The sequence below is a fragment of the Mauremys mutica genome, chromosome 5 (assembly GCF_020497125.1).
Source record: "Mauremys mutica isolate MM-2020 ecotype Southern chromosome 5, ASM2049712v1, whole genome shotgun sequence".
Classification (NCBI taxonomy): Eukaryota; Metazoa; Chordata; order Testudines; family Geoemydidae; genus Mauremys; species Mauremys mutica.
This window is the reverse complement of record NC_059076.1, coordinates 124,311,097-124,331,987: the sequence shown is the minus strand read 5'-3', so window position 1 is coordinate 124,331,987 and position 20,891 is coordinate 124,311,097. Positions and strand designations below refer to the sequence as shown.

At 43.3% G+C, this 20,891-nt stretch overlaps 1 protein-coding gene across 11 annotated transcripts in view; it reads right to left on the bottom strand.

Moving 5' to 3' along the window:
• Positions 1-20,891, bottom strand: part of ZFYVE28 (zinc finger FYVE-type containing 28) — a 299,046-nt gene that overhangs the window by 156,994 nt on the left and 121,161 nt on the right. The window lies entirely within an intron of this gene.

Here is a 20,891-nt window from a genome sequence, read left to right as displayed (position 1 = left end):
AATTTAGTTCCCACTTGCTCCAGATTGGAGCTGCAACAGTGCTGCTCAAATAGGACTAGGGGCCAGTGTGATTCAGGCAATTGGATAATAGCATTTAAATTCATACAAGGCATAAATGAGACCCCAGATGGGAAAATTAGCTCTGAGTCTGTTTCAAATTTCAAAATCATGCGCATGGTCCAGGCAACCAGTGGTGTGGCTCTGTGAGCAACAATATTTTACACTGGACACGTAGGCACCAAGTCATCTGGAGGTTCACAGCTGGATCTAGGTGGTGAGGCAATCTTGAGCTGGCATGGAAACAGGGGTATGCTATGGAACCAGCTGATGCCCCTTATATGCTCTTTGGCAGCTCAGAAGCAGGAACCAGATGTGATTATTGTTCACCTCAATGAAAACTATCTGGAAAGGTGTAAGGGGATCAACATGATAAACAGGCAGATCTGAGGGAAGATCCAGGATTTTTCCCGGGGCAATGATTATTTAATCTGAAACACTGCACTGCAGGGAGCAGTGAAACTTCCACAGGTGGATAAGGTTAGGAGTTATATAAATAGGTAGGTGGCTAAACACATACATAACCAAGGGGGCTTGGTCATTTCAGATCTGGACATATTTTACTGGGCACCCCAGGGAGGATGGGATACACTTATCCAAATAGGGGGTGGATATACTTTTTTCTGATATTAAGGAAAGAATCAATGAATACATGGAAGCACAGCAGGCATGTGAGGGAGGCAGCCAAGCATAATTGCTGTTGCCTACTTGTGGAAGATGTCCAGTGCAGCCACTTGTTATGGAAGAGATATGGTTATTGGATACAATGGCAAAAAAACAACAACAACAAAAAAAACCCTGTTATCTACTTTTAGTAACTTGTTCAAGATGTGTTACTCATGTCCATTCCATTCTAGGTGTGCATACGCCCATGTGCACAGTCGTCGGAGATTTTTGCCTTAGTGGTATCCATAGGGTCAGCAGTGGCGCCCCCTTGAGTGCTGCACTCATGCGCTGGTATATCAGGTGCTGGGGAGCCTACGCCCTCTCAGTTCCTTCTTGCCAGCAATTTCGACAGAGGGGCAGCAGGGCGGGTAATGGAATGGACATGAGCAACACATATTGAAGAACAATAGTTAAGAAAGGCAGGTAACTGTTTTTTCTTCGAGTGCTTGCTCATGTCGATTCCATTCTAGGTGACTCACAAGCAGTACCAATGGAAGTGGGCTCGGAGTTCATGGTCTTGCAGCTTGCAGCACTGCCCTGCCAAACCAGCATCATCCCGGGCCTCCTGGGTAAGCACATAATGGGACATAAACGTGTAGACAGACGACCAGGTAGCAGCTCTACAGATCTCTTGAATTGGCACGTGAACCAAGAAGACCGCTAATGACGTTTGCACTCTAGTTGAACGTGCCTTTACAAGTCCATCTCGGGAGTTCCCCACTTTCAGAAAATTATACTGGCCACCTCCAGATGGAGTGACCACTTATGGTGAGATGAGAAGGTCCTGCTGAGGTGATCTGCCAGCATAGTCCTGGTCCCAGGCAGGTGCGTGGCTACCAGATGAATGGCATGCTGCACACAAAACTCCCAAAGGCTGAGAGCTTCTTGACAAAGGGCTGGCGACCTGGCTCTGCCCTGCCTGTTGATGTAATACATCACGGTGGCATTGTCTGTGAGGATCTACACCACCTTGCTGCTCAGCTAGGGCAAGAACACCTGGAAGGCCTGGCAAACTGCCTTTATCTCCCTGACATTGATGTGAAGGGTCAAATTGTCCCACAGCCAGCAGCCTTGAGTGCTGAGCTCACCCAGATGGGCTCCCAGACCAGGTCCGAAGCATCTGAGACCAGGGTCAACGATGGGGACGGGGTTGCAAAGGGAACACACTTTAACACCGACCCAGGGTTCAACCACCACTCCAGAGATGACAGTATGTGATCCGGCACCCTGACTACCCGGTTTAGGTCATGTCTGCTGGCGGTGTAAACTGATGCCAGCCATGCTTGCAGAGGCCAGAGGTGGAGCCAGGCTTGACTGACCACATATGTACAGGCGGCCATGTGGCCCAACAACTTCAGGCAGGTGTGAGCTGTGTGGTTCTTCACATGGGAGATCAGGTCCAACATGGCCTGAAAGCAAGCCTCCAGAGAGAAGCTCTGGCTCGCATGGAGTTGAGAACTGCCCTGATGAATTCTATTAGTTGAACTGACCTTAAAATGGATTTTTGCTTGTTTATCAACAGGCCTAGGTCATGGCAGGTGGAACGCAACAGATCAAGGCTCCTTCGTACTTGTTCCCAGGACCTGCCCTTGATGAGCCAGTCATTGAGATAAAAGGGAAGACCTGGACCCCTTAATGTCTCAGATAGGGGCCACCGACACCATATATTTCACGAAGATCCTTGGAGCCAATGACAGGCCAAAGGACAGTGTCATCAATTGGAAATGGTGTTCGCCCCCTATAAAATGGAGGAACTGCCTGTGACCTTGAAATATGGAAATAGGAGTCCTTCAAGTTGAGGGCAGAGTACCAGTTTCCCAGATTCAGGGAGGGTATGATTGAGGCCAAGACCACCATGCTAAACTTCAACTTCTTGAGAGACTTGTTGAGGAGTCACAGGTCCAAAATGGGTCTGAGTCTCACTTTTGCTTTTGGGATTAGGAAATAACAGGAGTAGAATCCTTTCCCTGTCATGTCCTGAAGGACCTCCTCTACCGCTCCCATGCGCAGGGAAGTTCTTGACCTCTTGGACGAGGAGTTGCTTGTGAGAAGGGTCCCTGAAGAGGGACAGGAAAGAGGAGGCGGTGGGAGGGAGGGGCGGCCAAAAGTGTCTCAAGGTTACACCTTGCAGTTATCTCCAGCACCCAACGGTCCAAGGTGACTCGTGACCAGGCCAAACAGAAGGGACGAAGGTTGTCAAGATTGAGGAAGGTTGAGGAAAGAATGGGGTGGATTCTGGGAGATGACTGGGGCATCACTCTCAACTGCACCCTCAAAACAAGTGCTTCTGGCCCCCGGGGCATTTTGCTGGGCTGGGCTGCACAGGTGAGCAGGAGGAGGAAGGGCAACGGCGGCTGAACTAACGTCTCTGTCCCGTCTCCTTGAAGACCCCAAACAAGATTGCCAAGGCCTAGGCAGTGGGGGCAGCTGGAACTGCTTCTTCGCAGACTGCAGCATACGCATGTCCTTCAACTCACGCAGCCTCACATCTATTTGCTCTCAGAAGAGACTGACCCCATCAAATGGGAGGTCTTGGATCGAGGTCTGCATCTCTTGGGAGAGGCCGGCGGTCCGAAGCCAGGAGCTGCGCCTCATAACCACCGCCAATGCTACCAACCTAGCCACCGAGTCAACCGCATCCCATGCCATTTGGAATGAGCACCAAGCTGCCATAGTGCCCTCCACAACTAGAGTGCTGAATTCCTGGGCCAAACCCTGCGGGAGGGACTCCTTGAACTTATGGGTGGGAGTCCCATACGTTAAAATTGTATCTCCCTAGGAGGGACTGCTGGTTTACTACCCAAAGTTGCAGGCTGGCAGTTGAATAAATTTTTCTCCCAAACAGATCCTATCTTTTAGCCTCTATTTTTGGGGGTTGAGCTGGTATGACCTTGCTTATCCTTTTCATTGGCCACAGAGACCACCAGTGAGCCCAGAGGAAGGTGGATGAAAAGGTATTCAAACCCTTTGGCCAGGACAAAGTATTTTTTTCAGCTCTTTTTGAGGTGGGAGGGATGGATGGGGGGGGTTGCTAGAGGGTCTTGGCAATCTTGACGACACTGTCATGCACTGGTATTGCGACTCGGGCCAGGGTAGAGGCTGACAGGACATTAAACAATGTGTCTGCCTGCTCAGCCATTTCCTCCACCTCCAGGCCGAAATTCTCGGCACCCAAAGAAGCAGGGCCTGGTGTTCTTTAAAATCGTCTGGTGAGCTGGCCCTCGAGGGTCCCACAACCACCTCATCTGGGGTGGAAGATGACGACGACGACTTTACCGCTGGGGAAGGCCCTGGGGCATCTTCCCCGGTGGGGGAGGGAGGCAGGCTTAGGGTTGGGTGCAGTCTGCTCTGCCTCAACCTCCGACTGTGCCTCATGCACTGAGCCTGGTGCCGTCAGTGCCACCAGCTGTTGCTCTGAGGCAGTGGCCGATGAGCTCTGTGAAGTGGGCATCACCATGACCGACACTCCGCACACGTTCCAATAAGGCCAGTGCACTGGCCACTGGCCGTGCTACCAAGGTGGCAGTGTTGTTGTCGACACTGCCTCAGGTGCCCATTGACGTCAGTGCAGTCTAGGGAAGGGGCTGAACTGTGCTTCTTTGCTGGAGGAATCCCCTTCCGGTGACCATGGTGGGGCCATCAATGCCTGAGTCTGTTTGCTGACGTCACAGTTGGAAACCGGTGCCAGGAGCGAGGAGATCAGTGCCAGTATCAGGGGGACTGGTGCTGGTGCCAGGAGGTCCAGAGACGTGACAGGGAGCGCTCCCACGAGGCAGGTGACCCGGACTTGTGCCAAGAGGGTGATCAGTGGGAGGATGAACGGTGCCGGTAGTATGGTGACCGGCGTTTCCCTCTAGGCAATCTGCGTCAAGATGGCGGAGACTGCGATTGTGATGCTGGTGACCGAAGCAAGCCTCAGAGGATCTGAGCTGTGATTCTGGTAATCTGTGGCATGGAGGTGGAGAGCGCTGCTTCGTCTTGAGGGATCGGTGGTGATCCACTGCCCCCCTGAGGAGTCTTAGCAGCTGGCTTGCCTCATGGGGAGGCTTGCCGGTTCCTGAGGCACATGCTGCATCGGTGGTGTGGGCAGAGACCTTTGCTCTCTTGGCGCCGAGGGAGCTTATGAAGGCATTGGTTCCGTCAGGAGCTTAGGTCTCCTGCTGCTCCCAGGAGTCAGTGGTGGACTTTTCAAGGGGCTAAGGGCCCTGGCTGGGGAGGCATGAATGCATGGCTCCAGAGTGGCTGGGCAGCCCTAATATGGTCTCTTCCCTGATGATCCACGGCCATTTTTGCTTGGTGCCAGGGAGCTGTGCTTCCTAGCTTTTTATTTAGGCACTGGTGACGGGGAATGGTGCTAGGCAGAATATCAGGGGCGCACTGCGCACCTTGGCCAAAGTACTTGGCAAATCCTAGCGGGACAGCATGGAAGCTGGATGAAGAGTGGACTCCATGAAGAGAGCCTGTAACTGAATATCCCGCTCCTTCTGCATGCTGGGCCAAAAGTTTTTACAAATAGGGCACTCATCTCTCATGTGTAATTCCCCCAAGCATTTGAGATAGCTGCTATGGGGATCACTCACAGGTATAGGCCTGGTGCAGTCTGTGCAGGGCTTAAATCTGGGAGACTGGGGCATGCCCCGCCTGGGGCAAAGTCCCTGCTGGGACTCTCACTGCTAACTACACTTAATTACTTAACAATAACTACTATAAACAAACTATTTACAAGGCCCTAAGGCTCGAAGGAAGACGAATCCGCTAGTCCAGGGGTCCCCAATGCAGTGCCCGCGTCCTGGCTGGCGGTGGAGCACCTGCCGAAATGCCACCGAATTTCTGCGGCCTTTCGGCGGTGACGCCTATCGATGATGCCACTTGCCGCCGACAAGTGACGTCACCGAGAGGCGTCGCCGCCGAAACGCCACAGAAATTCGGCGGCATTTCGGCAGGTGCTCCACCGCCGCCACAGTCCTTCGTCTGGCACCTGCCAGACGAAAAGGTTGGGGACCACTGCGCTAGTCCTTGCTATGGAAGGAAAGGCGCTCTGACTAACCATCCTGGTCGGTAAGAAGGAACTGGGAGGGTGTAGGGTCAGTGGCGCCTGATATACCGGCGCATGAACACGGCACTCAAAAGGGGCACCACAGCTGACCCTGCAGATACCGCTAAGGCAAAAAATCTCTGTCCCAAACTCGCAGCCTTACTAATTAGTCATCAGCAAGAGGGAGGTTTTGCATGCAGAGATGTCAAGAATTAGACACCACTGGCAAGCAGCACTTGGAAAAGGATGTGTGGGAAAGTATCCCTTAATGGAGCTGAGAAAGGGAGGGTTCAGGACTCCTATAGCTTTCGCAGCGGGGAGCCAACCTCCTTCCTTTTCTAGTCCCCAGCACTCTTATGAGAGGAGGGTGGCAGATGCTATGATAAGGTTGGGGATTACATGGAAAGTCTTAAGGAAATGATGACGATGCACTGTACTATTTGTTGCCAGGTACTTCCAGATATTTTAAGTGAATAAAGTTGCAGCTTAATTAAACTACATACATTGCCTCTCGTCTTACTTCCGGAGCGGTCAGACAATGTAGTGGTGCTTGCAGTGATGCCTAACTCTTGGTATCTCTGCATGCAAAAATCTCTTCTTGCTGTTGACTAAACTTCAAAACTTTCTACACTTTGGCTCACCAAATTGATTGTTTTGCCATAACAAGTTCCCACCTCCTGATATTTATCGTAACAGGAGAGGTTCTTCTCCTGAACATTGTTGTATAACATCCTAAAACTGAATCTTGATATTTTGCTAATTAGTATTTCACTATACAACATTTTCTTTGGGAACCTGGTGTACCCTATCCTGAAGGCATCTCTGGTCTGGTAAAGCACAGCTTTTATGAGGATTCTTTCAATATAATTTGCAGCCTCTCTTATAATCTTATTTGTGACTTTATCTAACTTCTTGATATGCTGTTGATGAGTTTTCTTCCAGATTGTTCATCTGTCAGTTACAATTTGTCCATGTTTAACAGCCATAGAGTAAAGATGGAAATCACTACAGCATGGTAAAATGTTGAGTGTGGTCCTCAGGAAATAATGTCTTGGTTAATGATGGCAGTGTCTGACAAAACTCCAAGACTAGTGAAATATGGTACAGCAAAGAGTTCGGTACCAATGATTATACAGGAGGTTTTTTTAATAGTCTCTCAGGTATAGATTGGCACAGCACATTTCTTAGGTTTCCTTATACTCAAAGTACATCATTTTCTCCTCTGCTTCAGCAAACTTCATCTTCACAAAGCGCACAGTCAACCTGTGGAACTCCTTGCCTGAAGAGGTTGGGAAGGCTAGGACTATAACAGGATTTAAAAGAGAACTAGATAAAGTCATGGAGGTTAAGTCCATTAATGGCTATTAGCCAGGATGGGTAAGGCATGGTGTCCCTAGCCTCTGTTTGTCAGAGGGTGGAGATGGATGGCAGGAGAGAGATCACTTGATCATTACTTGTTAGGGTCACTCCCTCTGGGGCACCTGGCATTGGCCACGGTCGGTAGACAGGATACTGGGCTGGATGGACCTTTGGTCTGACCCAGTATGGCTGTTCTTATGTTCTTGTGATGATCTGAGGTCCTCTGGAGTCTATTTAGTAAGAGCATAATCATCAGTATAAAGTTGTTTATATAGAACCATATTTACTTTGCTGGATGCTTTCAAACGTCTCAGGTTGAAGCCCTTGCCAAACGTCCAAAATTTAACAGCTTTTGGCATCACATCACTAGTGCAATCATTATTACAAAAATATTTCATAGCAATTTTGCGTCTAAACACATTTTTGCTCAAATCCAATAACGTTGAAATGGTCCCTACATGGTGCCTTCCACAGAGACACTGCCCAACCTTGTAGCATATGCTTGCCATTGTGATTTCAATGAATTTCTCCAAAAGTCAAAGTTTGATAAAGGTTTCCATAATTTTAGTTAGCTAGTATCAGAGTCTCTGGGACAATCAGTAAGAATTTTGTATAAACCCTTGTTTGTTTCCCCTCATTTCTTTGCTTTAGCTGCAAGCCAACCAATGTACTGGATGACGCAGTATCACACGACTCATTTGTGTCCCTTCCTCCATGCCTCATCTAAACTGCCTATTTTTGCTCAGTAAGGCATTCCTTTGACTCTTCAGATGATACTCAAGTCCTGTCCTTGAACTCCCAGTCATATACTGGGATTCCCTTGGGAAACAAATGGGTTTGTACAACTATTTTTGGCCTCTCTGTACCAGCTCAGCTTCTGAGATAGACACATACAATTTAAGTTAGGTGAATGCTCCCCATTAACGTGCAGTTTTAAAAATTATTATTTAAACCACATAACTCGTTCGCTGTTAAATCATTAGCTCTTTTTAAGAATCGGTTCCTATAATAAAAAGGATACAAAAGGCGTAAAACAAATATTTAAACAGAAAGTTAAACAGATACATGAATTACAAGGGGTATAATTTCTTAGGCAGTTCTGCAGTCCTAGCAAGAAAAAAGAAACACTGACTACACAGTACAGCATCTCACCAGGTACTTAAGATCTTGTATTCCCTGTCTCTTAAAACAATATTAGCCTCATTGATTCTTCTGAGTCATTCCCTTGACTAGCAAGTTAAATCCAGCATCTGGCATAAATAAGGAACTATTTAGTTGATGAAGCATTTTTCCTTCCCTAAACTTGAGAAAACAACTTCCAGGAAGGCCATTAGGTACATAGCTGGTATCCAGTTATTCTCTATTGATCTACAACCTCACTTGCAATAATCGTCAAATATATCTTTTGCATAATATTTATATATTAAAACATACAGATTCCTTTGAACTGCACCCTTGAAGCTTCTATTTGCCAATATTTCCTGTAGAACTTCAAGTGCCAAGGACGCTCAAGGAAACTAAGGGCTAGACTGCTAATTCCCAGTTATGAGCAAGAAAATATATTGCTAATATAGATAATTGAATTAATGAAAGCCCTCCTATGGCAGGAATATGGTCCAAACTGATTAGACATTTTCTCTTAAAGAATGGATAACAGCAAAAAAAAAAACAAAAAAAACAATACTATATTGGACATATGAAGGAAAGCGGAAGATTGCGAGGTAATGTTTGAATAGTATTCCTGCTGAAGCAAAGTCTGCATTTTTGTATTAACTGATTATACTTAGTAATTCATTTTGATTTCAACATAGACATCTATCACAGACTGGCTCCTCAGCAAGACAAAGACAACAATAACCTTGATCTGCACAAAAGCTTCCTTTCCACAAAAAATGAAGTCCCCCTCCAACTCTTCATCAGCTCATGTAAAAGCTAGAATCTCCCCATTTAAAAAAATCCACATTCCTATCCAGACCCCTAAAACTGAGCCCTCCACTAATGTTTGCCTATAGCAGATGAGCTTTGGATCATCTCAAAGGTCAACATACACAAACTATTTCAGACAAGGGAATGGGGCAGAGAAGTCCAAAACTGAGGACATCCTAAAGTATAATGCCTGTCAGCGGCTCCATCTCTTACTCACCAACAGAGCTTCAGCCCTAGAACTACCCCACTGATCTCAACTGGGGAAGTATCATGTGGAAAGAGAGGCGATCACTCAGGTAGGCAGGTCTCCAACCATTTAAAATTTTATAAGTCAGAATCATCATTTTACACTTCAGCTATAAACCTATGCAGCCAACAGTTTCTTATGCACTTGCAGTAAGATACCACATTTAAACAAGCAGGCCCACTGCCTTCTGTGTTGCCTTCCCTCAGCAGGTTGATGGAAGGTGATGCCCAAGGAGAGTGCATTGTAATAGTCTAATCTTGAAGTGACAAGGCATGGATGATGGCACCAATGTCCTTCTTTTAGATAAGGTCTACATCTGAGAGGAGTTGTAGTAACATATTGACTGTTTAACAGCAATGGGGAATCTAACCAGGCCCCCAAATTCCAAACTGCAGACACAATCCTAATTGCTTTCCCCAACCTAGTATAACAATTTAGTCTAACTTTTCTCTGGAAAGAGCCTCAGACAGCTGTCTCTCATTTATGCTTCTTCATTCACTACCATCTACCAAGAAAGATACTCAAATTAAATAATCTGGGTTAAATGAAAGGAGGTAGAGAGTTACGTTTCATCAACAAGTTGACAATATTTCAGTTTGTGTCTCCTCACTAACCCTTCCAATGGCCCCATATTGAACAGGAGAGGTGATAAGAATACAACTCAGAAGAACCTATTCAACACCTTTGGACAGAAAAGTAATTACCAAAACTATCCTCTTGGTTCCACCTCTTACCTCACAATGGTGAGCTACTGTAGCTCTCTGCCTTGGATGCTCACAATCAGCCACAAGCATGCAGGTTGCACCCTGACTGCAGATGCGCTATGCAGCCAGCCCTGGAAACAGCAACTCTGACCCCAGCAGCCTGTCTACAGTCCCATAGCCCTACTCTGGCTTCCACCAGCCTTGGTTACAACCAACAAAGTGACCCCAACACTCTCCCTATCCTGAATTTCCCCAAACTATGGGCCCTTAAGTGTCCAGCCTTCTCCTGGACCACTCAGAAATAAGGTCGATCTGCTTCTGTAAACACACAAAATGTACAGCTTACCACTTTAACTTGAGTTAACTAACAAACACAACACTGCTAGTTTAAATTAAAAAGTAAACCAAGTTTATAACAAAAGAAAATAGGATTCTCTTTGAGATCAAGTATAAGAGATAGAGATTGAAATGGTGACAAACATAAAAGTGAAAAATGTTTCTAGTGACTAAAAACTTAATCTAGCAAAATACAGATTTTGTTCAAGATGGCTGTTTTTGCCCACAGTCTTCCAGCAGGATGTCTTACCCCTTCCCTACATTCAAGGGCTCTTCCAGAAGCCCAAAATTCTGGTTCCTTTGTCTCTTTGGTGAAAGGGAGAACTTGGTTTTCTGCCCCTTTCTTGTATAGATGAGTGAACCTTTGAAATGGATTCTTCTGAAGGTTGCCCCTCAAAATAAAGTTTATTCAAGCAACAAGGAGGAAGGCAACATGAAGTCTGGAGGTGAAGAAGCGCTATGCTGTTTCTCCCCCGCCCCGCATGCTGATATTTGCTAAAATGAAAATAGTTCTGTTTCCTGCAATCTCTGCCCCTTGCTGTCTTGCTAGTCCTGTTTACTGCTTATCTATAAATTGAGGTAAACCTATATTCCTTTGTTTAAGACAAACCTGTTTAGCACCTTTAACTAGGCAAGGCTGTCTGGTGTTGAACATGGTCTAGTATTATCATACAAGGGGAAATCATAACTTTACATATAATGCTGTTACATACATTTCACCATGATATTTTTGACCACGGAGGTATTAGGTTTTAAATGATACCTCATAAGGCACATTTTGAACAAAGATTATCACACTAGTGTATAGGGTGTCAATACCCGGGTGCGTTGGGTTACAGCTACAATAAAGCATCCCTGTTTCCTTCTCTCTCATTTCAGACAAATACCTCTGTATATTTCATGTCTACTTTTATGTAACAGCAATTAAGATTAAAAATAGATTCTCTGTTCCCTATGCCATCTTTCCTAATCGTCCTATGTCCATTTCCTGACCAATTTCCCTGGACAACAAATCAATATCTGCAGAAATTTCAGATTTCATTAGGGTATTTCTGTAGTTTTTCTTGTATTCTCCAAAAATAAAATTTTCTAGTGAGGTCTAAACTCAGATCAGGTGCCTCTGACTATAAGAGAGCAGAGAACTGCCGTCTTCTATATAGGATTTTGTAACCCTTCTGAAATGGTCATCTTGGATACTTTTATCATCTTTAATGACCTTTCCATAATACAAAGTTTAGGATAATTTATACTTGCGTACCCAAAGTTTTCTCCCCCCCCCCCTCAAGTAGTCTCTTGTGGGGGAGGGATAGCTCAGTGGTTTGAGCATTGGCCTGCTAAACCCAGGGTTGTGAGTTCAATCCTTGAGGGGGCCATTTAGGGAACTGGTGTAAAAATCTGTCTGGGGATTGCTTTTGCTTTGAGCAGGGGGTTGGACTAGATGACCTCCTGAGGTCCCTTCCAACCCTAATCTTCTAGGATTCTTCTTTCGTTTGGCTGGTGCAGAGCAGCAACTACAATTTCACCTGAAGTTCACCTGAAATGGCTAAATCAGCAGTAGCAGAATTTATTGCAGTAATGCCTCCTTCATATTTATAAATTGGGCAGTAGGTAGTGATATGTTTGATGGTCTGTCATAGGAAACCACTCTCGCCCACCAGGGAGTCCTTGATTTTCCATTTGTGCATTAGATAGCCATATCTACCATGGTTGGTTCGAATTCAGTTCAAGTTGACCAAGATGACCGTGGAAGGTCAAACCCAGGAACCTTGTGTGTGGGATCTGGCACAAGGTGCTTATTTTTAAAGTCTTGTTTAGCCCAATCTGCTTTCCAAGCCTCCTCCTGATCATAGCCTGATTGCATGAGGCTATACCAATGTTCCCAGAAAGGCTTGCGGGAGTTAAGATGTTGCAGGGAGGGCATTGTCAAGGTCTTGGTGAATAGGAAGGCATCTTTTTTCTGGATTCGCTGAGCGAATGTTGTAGCAGTTTGGCATATTGACAGGGGAGCGATGTTAGATAGGATAGGTAGCCATGGTGTTGGAGTCAATTTAAGGGTTCCCATGATGCACTGCATCACTGTATTCAGCTGGGTATCCACAAGTCGTGTGTGGCTGCATCTGCTCCTCACCAGTGCACAATATTCAGCTACTGAATATACAGATGTTTGCAACACTGATGCTGATGCACCCCAGGTAGTACCTGTTAGTTTCTGGATTACGTTGGCTCTTGTTTTTATCTTTGCAGCTACCTTCTCCAGATGACCATGGAAGGAGAGGGCGCAGTCAAGTTTCACTCCGAGATATGTTGGAGTGTAATTATGTTGCACATTTTTACCACAGAAAGCTACTTCCATTGTGTTTTTGGCACTCTTATTATCGAGATAAAATGCACTTACTATTGTTTTTCCAGGGTTTGGTTTGAGCCTCCATTTCTGGAATTTTCTACATCAGTTGTGCAAACACACACACACAAACCTTTGTTTTCAACTGCCAGTCAAAAGAAATTTAAATGCTAGACAGACTTATCAGTTGAAATTCAATGGTAAGTTTGCTGATAACACTTAAAATATTTTTTAAAAATTTGTTCCATATTTTGGAGGTCCTCAGTTAATGCTCTCTCAAAATCATGGAGGTTTGATGCTTGGATTGTCATGGCAAGATCATCTGCATATCCAAATTTTCATGATTTAGTTGGAGGCATGTAACTTATGCAAATATTAAAAAGGGTTGGAACAAGTACAGAGCCTTGAGGTAACCCACTGTTTATGATATGGGGTGAGCTGGTCTTATTACCCAGGTATACCTGTTACTCAGGTCCACAGCAGGTGAAGAGTATGGTAGCAAGCTATAATTTTAGCAAGTTTCAGCATCAGACCCTTAATCCATACAGTATCATACACAGATGATAGGTCAACAAATACTACACCAGTCTTTAGGGGTTTTTTTGATAGCCAGCCTCAATGTGAGTTTTGAGTGCCAGAACTTGGTCACAACAACTACGTTTTGGCCAAAAGCCTGCCGGTTCAGCAGGGATAATTGGCTCAGTAAAAGGGCGTATTCTTTTGAGGATAATATGTTCAAGAAGTTTATAGGTCGTACATAGTAGAGAAATTGGCCTATAGCTTCCCGCTGCATTAGGCAGCTTTCCAGGCTTTAGAACAGCCATTACCATTGCCATTTTTCAGGGATCTGTACTGTCCTTAAGGTAGCAGAGTACAATGTTGCTAGCCACTGGAGTACTTTAGTGCCGAGACAGTGGAGGAATACTGGCGGAATCCTGTCAGGGCCTGCAGCCTTCCCTTTTTTAATTGCAGCAAGTCCTTCTTTTACTTCCTCAATGCTGACAGTGGAAAGTTCTCCTCGGGAGATTCATGCAAGTGTTCGGCAGAGTTGTTGATACACTTCTATTCTTGTGTGTTTATAAAGTGGTCCTTTTGTGTTCTCCACCAGTTTGGAGGCTATTGAGTTTGGCTGGATTTTTGGTGGCCAGTACTCTGTGGGATTAGTGGCCCCAAGATGTTGTAGTAGTGTCCAGGCATGACAACTTGAACATGTAAAAAATCAAGGTTTTGCATGCAATCAAGCCAGCGCTGGCATCTTGCTGTGTCAAGGGAGTGTAGCAAGTAGTAGAAGTTATAGATTCTACAATAGGTCTTCAGCTCATTTGCTGCTTTTGGGGACCAGATCTGTCAATCATTAGCTCCAACTAGGTGAGGTAACTTCAAAAGCTAAGATGAGAACAGTTCTTTTAACAAAATTCTACCATAAGCAAAATGACTAATTATGAATATGCCAACTGCAGAGCATGAGAGCTGTTTTATCAAACAGTAAAACCTTTTTATTATCCAGAGTCTGGTAGATCTGTGGACCATAATACACGAAGAAAGAAATTTTGGGGAAAGCACATACAAGTTTCTATTCTTCAGCATAGTATATTCCACATATCTGATAGTGGAATACACAAACATACAGATGATTGCCTGACTGGCTGAAGCACTGCAGTGAGAAACACTATCCTCCTGAAAATGTCAGGTGAGGCTTGCACATTAACTTTCAAGCAATGTATGAAGGACTATATATAGAATTATAGAACTGGAACTGACTATGAGAGGTCTTCTAGTCCTGTCCTCTGCACTCAAGGCAGGACTAAGTATTATCTAGACCATCTCTGACAGGTGTTTGGAGATTTTTAAGAGCAGGCTAGACAATGACAGAGATTCCACAAGCTCCCTAGGCAACTTATGCCAGTGCTTAACTACCCTGACAGTTAGTTAGTTTTTCCTAATATCCAACCTAAACCTCTCTGGCTGCAATTTATGCCCATTGCTTCTTGTGGTATCCTCAGAAGCTGATGAGAACAATTTTTCTCCCCTCTCCTTGTAACAACCTTTTATATATTTGAAAATTGTATCATGTCCCCCCCTCGGTCTTCTCTTCTCCAGACTAAACAAACCCAGTTTTTTCAGTCTTCCCTCATAGGTCATGTTTTCTAGACCTTTGATCATTTTTGTTGCTCTCCTCTGGACTGTCTCCGATATGTCCACATCTGTCCTGAAAAGTGGCACCCAGACCTGGACATAATACTCCAGTTGAGGCCTAATCAGCAAGGAGTAGAGCAGACTAACTCCTTCTTGTGTCTTGCTTACAAAACACACCTGCTAATACATCCCAGAATGATGTTTGTTGCGCAAAAAAAAAAAAAGCAGTGTTACACTGCTGACTCATTTTAGCTTGTGATCCACTACGACTCCCAGATCCCTTTCCACAGTACTCCTTCCTAGGCAGTCATTTTCTATTTTGTATGTGTGCAACTGATTGTTCCTTCTTAAGTGAAGTACTTTGCATTTGTCCTTATTGAATTTCAGCCTATTTACTTCAGATAATTTCTCCAGTTTCTCCAGATCATTTTGAATGTTAATCCTAATATTCAAAGCACTTGACACCCCTCCCAGCTTGGTATCATCCGCAAACTTTATAAGTGTACTCTCTATGCCATTATCTAAATAATTGATGAAGATATTGAACAGAACTGGACCCAGAACTGATCCCCGCAGGACCCCACTTGATATGCCCCTCCAGCTTCACTGTGAATAACTGATAACTACTCTCTGGGAAGGATACCCATTTTAACATGTAATGTACCCAGGCTAGTTCCCACAGAAAGAATCATATTGACAGACAAGACATCTTCATCCATTAGAGGAATCATTTTCTTTTGTTGGCCAGTGTCATGAACTTGTCCAGATTCTTTTGAATTATCTCACTTAATATATCAAGACTAGATACAGGGGCTCTGGAGTAACATACCAATAGAGAAAGAGACAAGTAGACCAAGGTGAAGGATCTCCCACAAGCCACATCTACTGGAAGAAAAGATTAGGAGAATTTTTATTCTCTTAAATCTGGCTCTTTGATGGAATCCTTGTGATCGAATGCACCCCTATATTCACAGCCCACGCACTACTGTAACAATCTTTATACAGAATATGCTTTGTGAGGTATCCTTTGCAAACTAATAACTCACTGGTCAATAAATATCATGGTGAAGTATATGCAGCAACATTGTGTGTAAAGCTATGAAATCCCCCATCTAATGTTAAGGGGACATGTTCAAACTCATGCAGTACTAATTAGGCACAACTGGTCAAGCAGGTCTTAAACAAAGGGATGTGTGGTTATCTCAATTTGCATATAAGCTGTAAACAGAGTCCTCAGCAAGAGAAAAAAGGGAGACAAAGAAAACCTGCATCTCAGCATAAACAGGTGAAAACAGCATGAAGAATCTTTCCTGACTAGCCTTCATGTCTCTGTCTGCTCAGCTGAATAGAACTTTTATGGTTCCGCCCCCTCATAAAGTTCTATTCAGCTGCACAGAAGGACATGGAGGTTAATCAGTTCACTAATGTCACAAAATCATCAGTATCAGACTGCTACTCTCTAAGATTTCATACAAAACCACTTTTTGAGGACTGAGCACTATAGTTATTCCATTTTTAAGTGCCCAAAAAGTCCAGAGGGAAACATCCTATCATGGGCTTAAAGTGAGAACTGTTGCAATTATGAATCTAGGATCATGCTCCATCACCACAAAAGTTTCAGATGGCAGATTGCAAATCAAGCCTACTAGCAGAGCTGACAGGAACCATTACCCTGCGGAAAGTTAGGGAAAATAAGATACAGGAAAAGGAGGAGTGGGCCCCTCTGTTCATCAGACTGAACAGTGGTATGTTACATTACTGCTAATCAGAAAGAACATTATCTTCCCCTCCTGTAATGTTTTTATTCCTTCTATGCACTGAAAATGTCTTCCGTTTTACTGTCTGTTAAAATGTTTTTAAAATATTCTCAAAATTTTCTCAGATCATTGCCACAGGTATCTTCTCTAGGGTGAATACTGAGCAGGAGAGAGAAGTCAGGCATAAAAAAAATGTGCTTCTATTTATCATTGCTGCCTGTCAGTCTTAGAGAAGAATATTACCCATTAGATCCAGGTTGGTGAAATCTGAAGGTGCAGAAGTTAGTATTATTCTCCCAATGCTATTTATAATTTTAAGAAGCCTCAACATCCAACTCTTTCATCTATGTTCAGATTTTTTTATTTATTTATTTATTTTTATTAAAAGCAGATCACAATTATGGAGGTAACTGCACCTTTTCCCCCACTCCATCCCCTTCCTATGTACCCTTTCAAGTCACAGGCTCTGTGCCTCCACTTGTGGTCTCTGATGGTTCTCCCACTCAGACTGGGCTACAATACCAGTTTACCAACCATAGTTTCTCAGCAGGTCCACCTGGGCTTGGCACCTGCGAGAGACTTTCGTTTGGGAGCTGTGACTAGTGGGTAAATGTTGTGACTCGGAACTTAATAAATAAATAAATAAATAAAAAGTTAAAAAAATTATTCATTTATCCACAGGAAAATAGTGTTTAGAGAAAAGGGTTAAAACAACAGAGAAGTCTACATGCATTTCATCATGAGGGAGGGATAGCTCAGTGGTTTGAGCATTGACCTGCTAAACCCAGGGTTGTGAGTTTAATCCTTGAGGAGGCCATTTAGGGATCTGGGGCAAAAATCTGTCAGGGGATTAGTCCTGCTTTGATATTCTATGATACCTAGAGGTTAGCTTTTTCCTTAAAGCTTAGGCAGGCAGCCCCAATTTATCCCAGGTACCCCTCATTCTGGGAACTGGATTGAGCCTTCTTCCCTGCAGACACTGCCTCTGAGTCTCAGGTCTTCCCTGAACTTCAAGCAAACCACTTTCTTCTCTGTGTCTGCAAGCTGGGGACTCTTTTCCCCTTTCCAAACTCACCCGATGAACACACCGCGGGTGGAGGTAAACTATCAAACAGAAGAGTCCACTCATTGTCTCATAAGTGTTAGCCAACCATCTACAATCTGAAACCACTGTTCTCCTTTCCTGGGGATTTGCAAGCAACTCCTTGTCACCAAATGACAGACCCCATCAGAACAAATTGAACAAAAATAGGTAAACATAATATTCATAAATACACCTGTCCCCCACATTTTTCACAAAGCATATAACATTTACCAGTACTCTTGCCCAGTACATAGAAAATCAGTGTGCCATTACTGGGTGACCATGATCAACAGACTTCACTTTGTCCCTTAGAATTAGTGTCAAATTATTTCTGTTTGCATTTACCAAGTTCTACATCAGTTGTGCAAACACACACACAAACCTTTGTTTTCAACTGCCAGTCAAAAGAAATTTAAATGCTAGATAGATTTATCAGTTGAAATTCAATGGTAAGTTTGCTGATAACACTTAAAATATTTTTTAAAAATTTGTATTATAGTCTGTAACCACAGCTAGTGTACTGAGATGGATTTGTAGATTATGGCAGGATTGCACTTCTCAAGATCACATTTATGATGGGGGAGATTTTCAAAGGCACAAATGGCAGTCAGTAAAAGTCACTGGGACTTGGCCAGGCCAGCTATCAAACATTTGTGCCTTTGAAAAAACTCCCAGTGCCCTAAAGTACTGAGAACCAGTACACAGATAAGCATCAAATACTGTTCTTCAGAATTGTATTTTAAACGTAAGAAAGTTTAAATTTAAATAAAGACAATTGAAGTGAATACCACTGAAAAGACAGGCTATTAGATGTTTCCATAGAAATAATGTGCCTGGCAACCGGCTTCTAGAAAACCCTACCACCTTCCTTATCCAAGGGTACAGAGAGAATGAATTCCCAGGGTTCTAACAGGTTACAAATGGCAATTGCAGCTAAGGCATTAATATAACCTTGTCATTCTAATTATAATGCTGCTGCCAACCTCTGCCACTGGAGTACACTGAAAACCAGAACTTTGTGTAATGAGAATAATAGCACATTATTATCTAGAGTGACAATGTTTTACATTTTATTTAAGGCAAGCCTAATGGTTTTAAATGAGTTTTGTAAAACACTAAAAAACAAACAGCATCTAGGTTTTTACTTTTAACAGTACAACATGACATCATGAAGGGATAAAGTAAATGTGTGCTATTTTGCATACCATCAGTTTAATGTAATCTGTTGAACAAAATGAGTGCTAATTACGTTCCATATCCAGAATTCCAACGCACAATAAAGATGCTTGTATTTGTAAGGAATAGAAGTCCCCCAGTGTTCTTCAGCATTCCACAACATATGGATGAACAGTCAGATGACAGATTTTATTATATATTTTCAGATTTATTCACACAAAGAAATGTTTAGTTGGTTACCCTCAGAAAAGTTCACATAAAGCATCAGAGCAACATATTTGAATTGGCTAATGATTCTGAATTGATAAATGGGGAGAGATTTGGGGGTTATAAAGTTGAAATGTAACTTTCATTTAACTCTTTGAATGTCGTACCTGCCTTGTATGCGTAAGGCAATTATTTTGCAAGACCCCACTTCTGCCATAACTCATCCAGGAAACTAGCTTTCCAATGGCAAGTTTGAATAGTCATTGGCAATAGCTGGTATAAAGACAATATATTTTAAAAAGCAGACACTGTGATAACAACCTTTTATTACCAATAAATGGTCAATCACCACCTTAACCACTATTTTGAGAGAGCATCTAACACATTGTGAACATGTTGAAATTGAACATTACCTAAAACAAATATAACAAGGAAATACTTTTTTCTCTTTTTCTATGGTGTATGCACTCCACAAGACCATAATAAAACCTTTAATGGATATTATTAAATATTTATATCACAGTAGCATACAGTGGTCCTGGTCATAACAGAATCAATTGTGCTAGGCTTTGAAAATGTACATAACCCTATCCTGCAGTGGGAGGGTGGCACCAAAAACCAGGTTGGAAGCAAGGGATACTACATACATGCAAAGAGGCTAATGTGATATGCTTATGTCTTGATAGTTTCATGCTGTTTTTCTTCTTTCATCTCTTTTTGTAATATAACCTAAAATGACTTCCTGCCTGAATACTGAGTTTTTGTTCCCTTTTTTTTTTTTTTTTTTTAAAGTGGTTGTTCCATTGCTTGCCTATTTGCTCTATTGTTCATTTTCACTTTGGCTCACTTTCTCTTATTTATGCCTTCCCCCCTTTTATGTAAATGTCTGTACATCCTATGTTACTAATAAGGTGTTTTGTTTTTAAAAGTAGGCTTCTGCCAGTGTAGTCTTCACAAGTAATACTGTGGACTAAGTAATTACGTTTGACTTTTTAACTATGTGCTTACAGACATGATATTCCTGTCAAAGAATATCTTTCAATCAAAGAACCACCAACCTAGGCTGAACTCCAAGTTCAAGATACAAAAACCGGCAACATGCTTCTCCTGCTATCTCTGTGTACACTATACCATTTTGCCACATGTGCTAGACTTCAGGCTAACGTTAAAGTTGATTGGCCACAAGCCTATATATGAAACCAAGGACACAGCATAACTTAACCTAGAAAAACATTGAAAAAGGTTACTAGTAAACACTTAATATTTGTTAAACATTTTCTCTCTCTCTCTCTGCCCCCCCATCCCAAGTACTTTTTCAAAAATGACTCGTGATTTTGAGTCCCTATATTGTACATCAAGATAAAACTTGAGACTCCTTTAAAGGGGACTGATTTGTACATTGGAAGGAAGGGGTCTTCAGCCCTTGTGAAAATCAGTTTCTTTTCAGGTATCTCAAACTGGGAACCCAAAAACACTCAGACACCAAAAAACACTAGTCACTATCGAAATGTTAAACCACACGCACATTTCAAAATGTTATATGTATATACATGTGTATGATTTTAACCTGTAATTCGGGTGTGGGATTCGATGGCACTAATCTAGCTTGATTTCTACAGCAACTTAATCTCCACATCACATTGAGCCACCAATGTACACAAACATTTCTTGTGTCATCTCCACCTGATACCAGAGAAATTCCCCAGTTTCCATTTTGCATTCCTGACTGAACAAGCCGGAGTCACACCGTTATTGGAAGCTACAGGTCACATGGTCAAAAGTAGGCTAAAGATTGCATAGCCTGGTAAAGATTTCTGGGCATGTGCAGTTCAAAAGTAAGGGAGAGGTCAGATGAGGAAA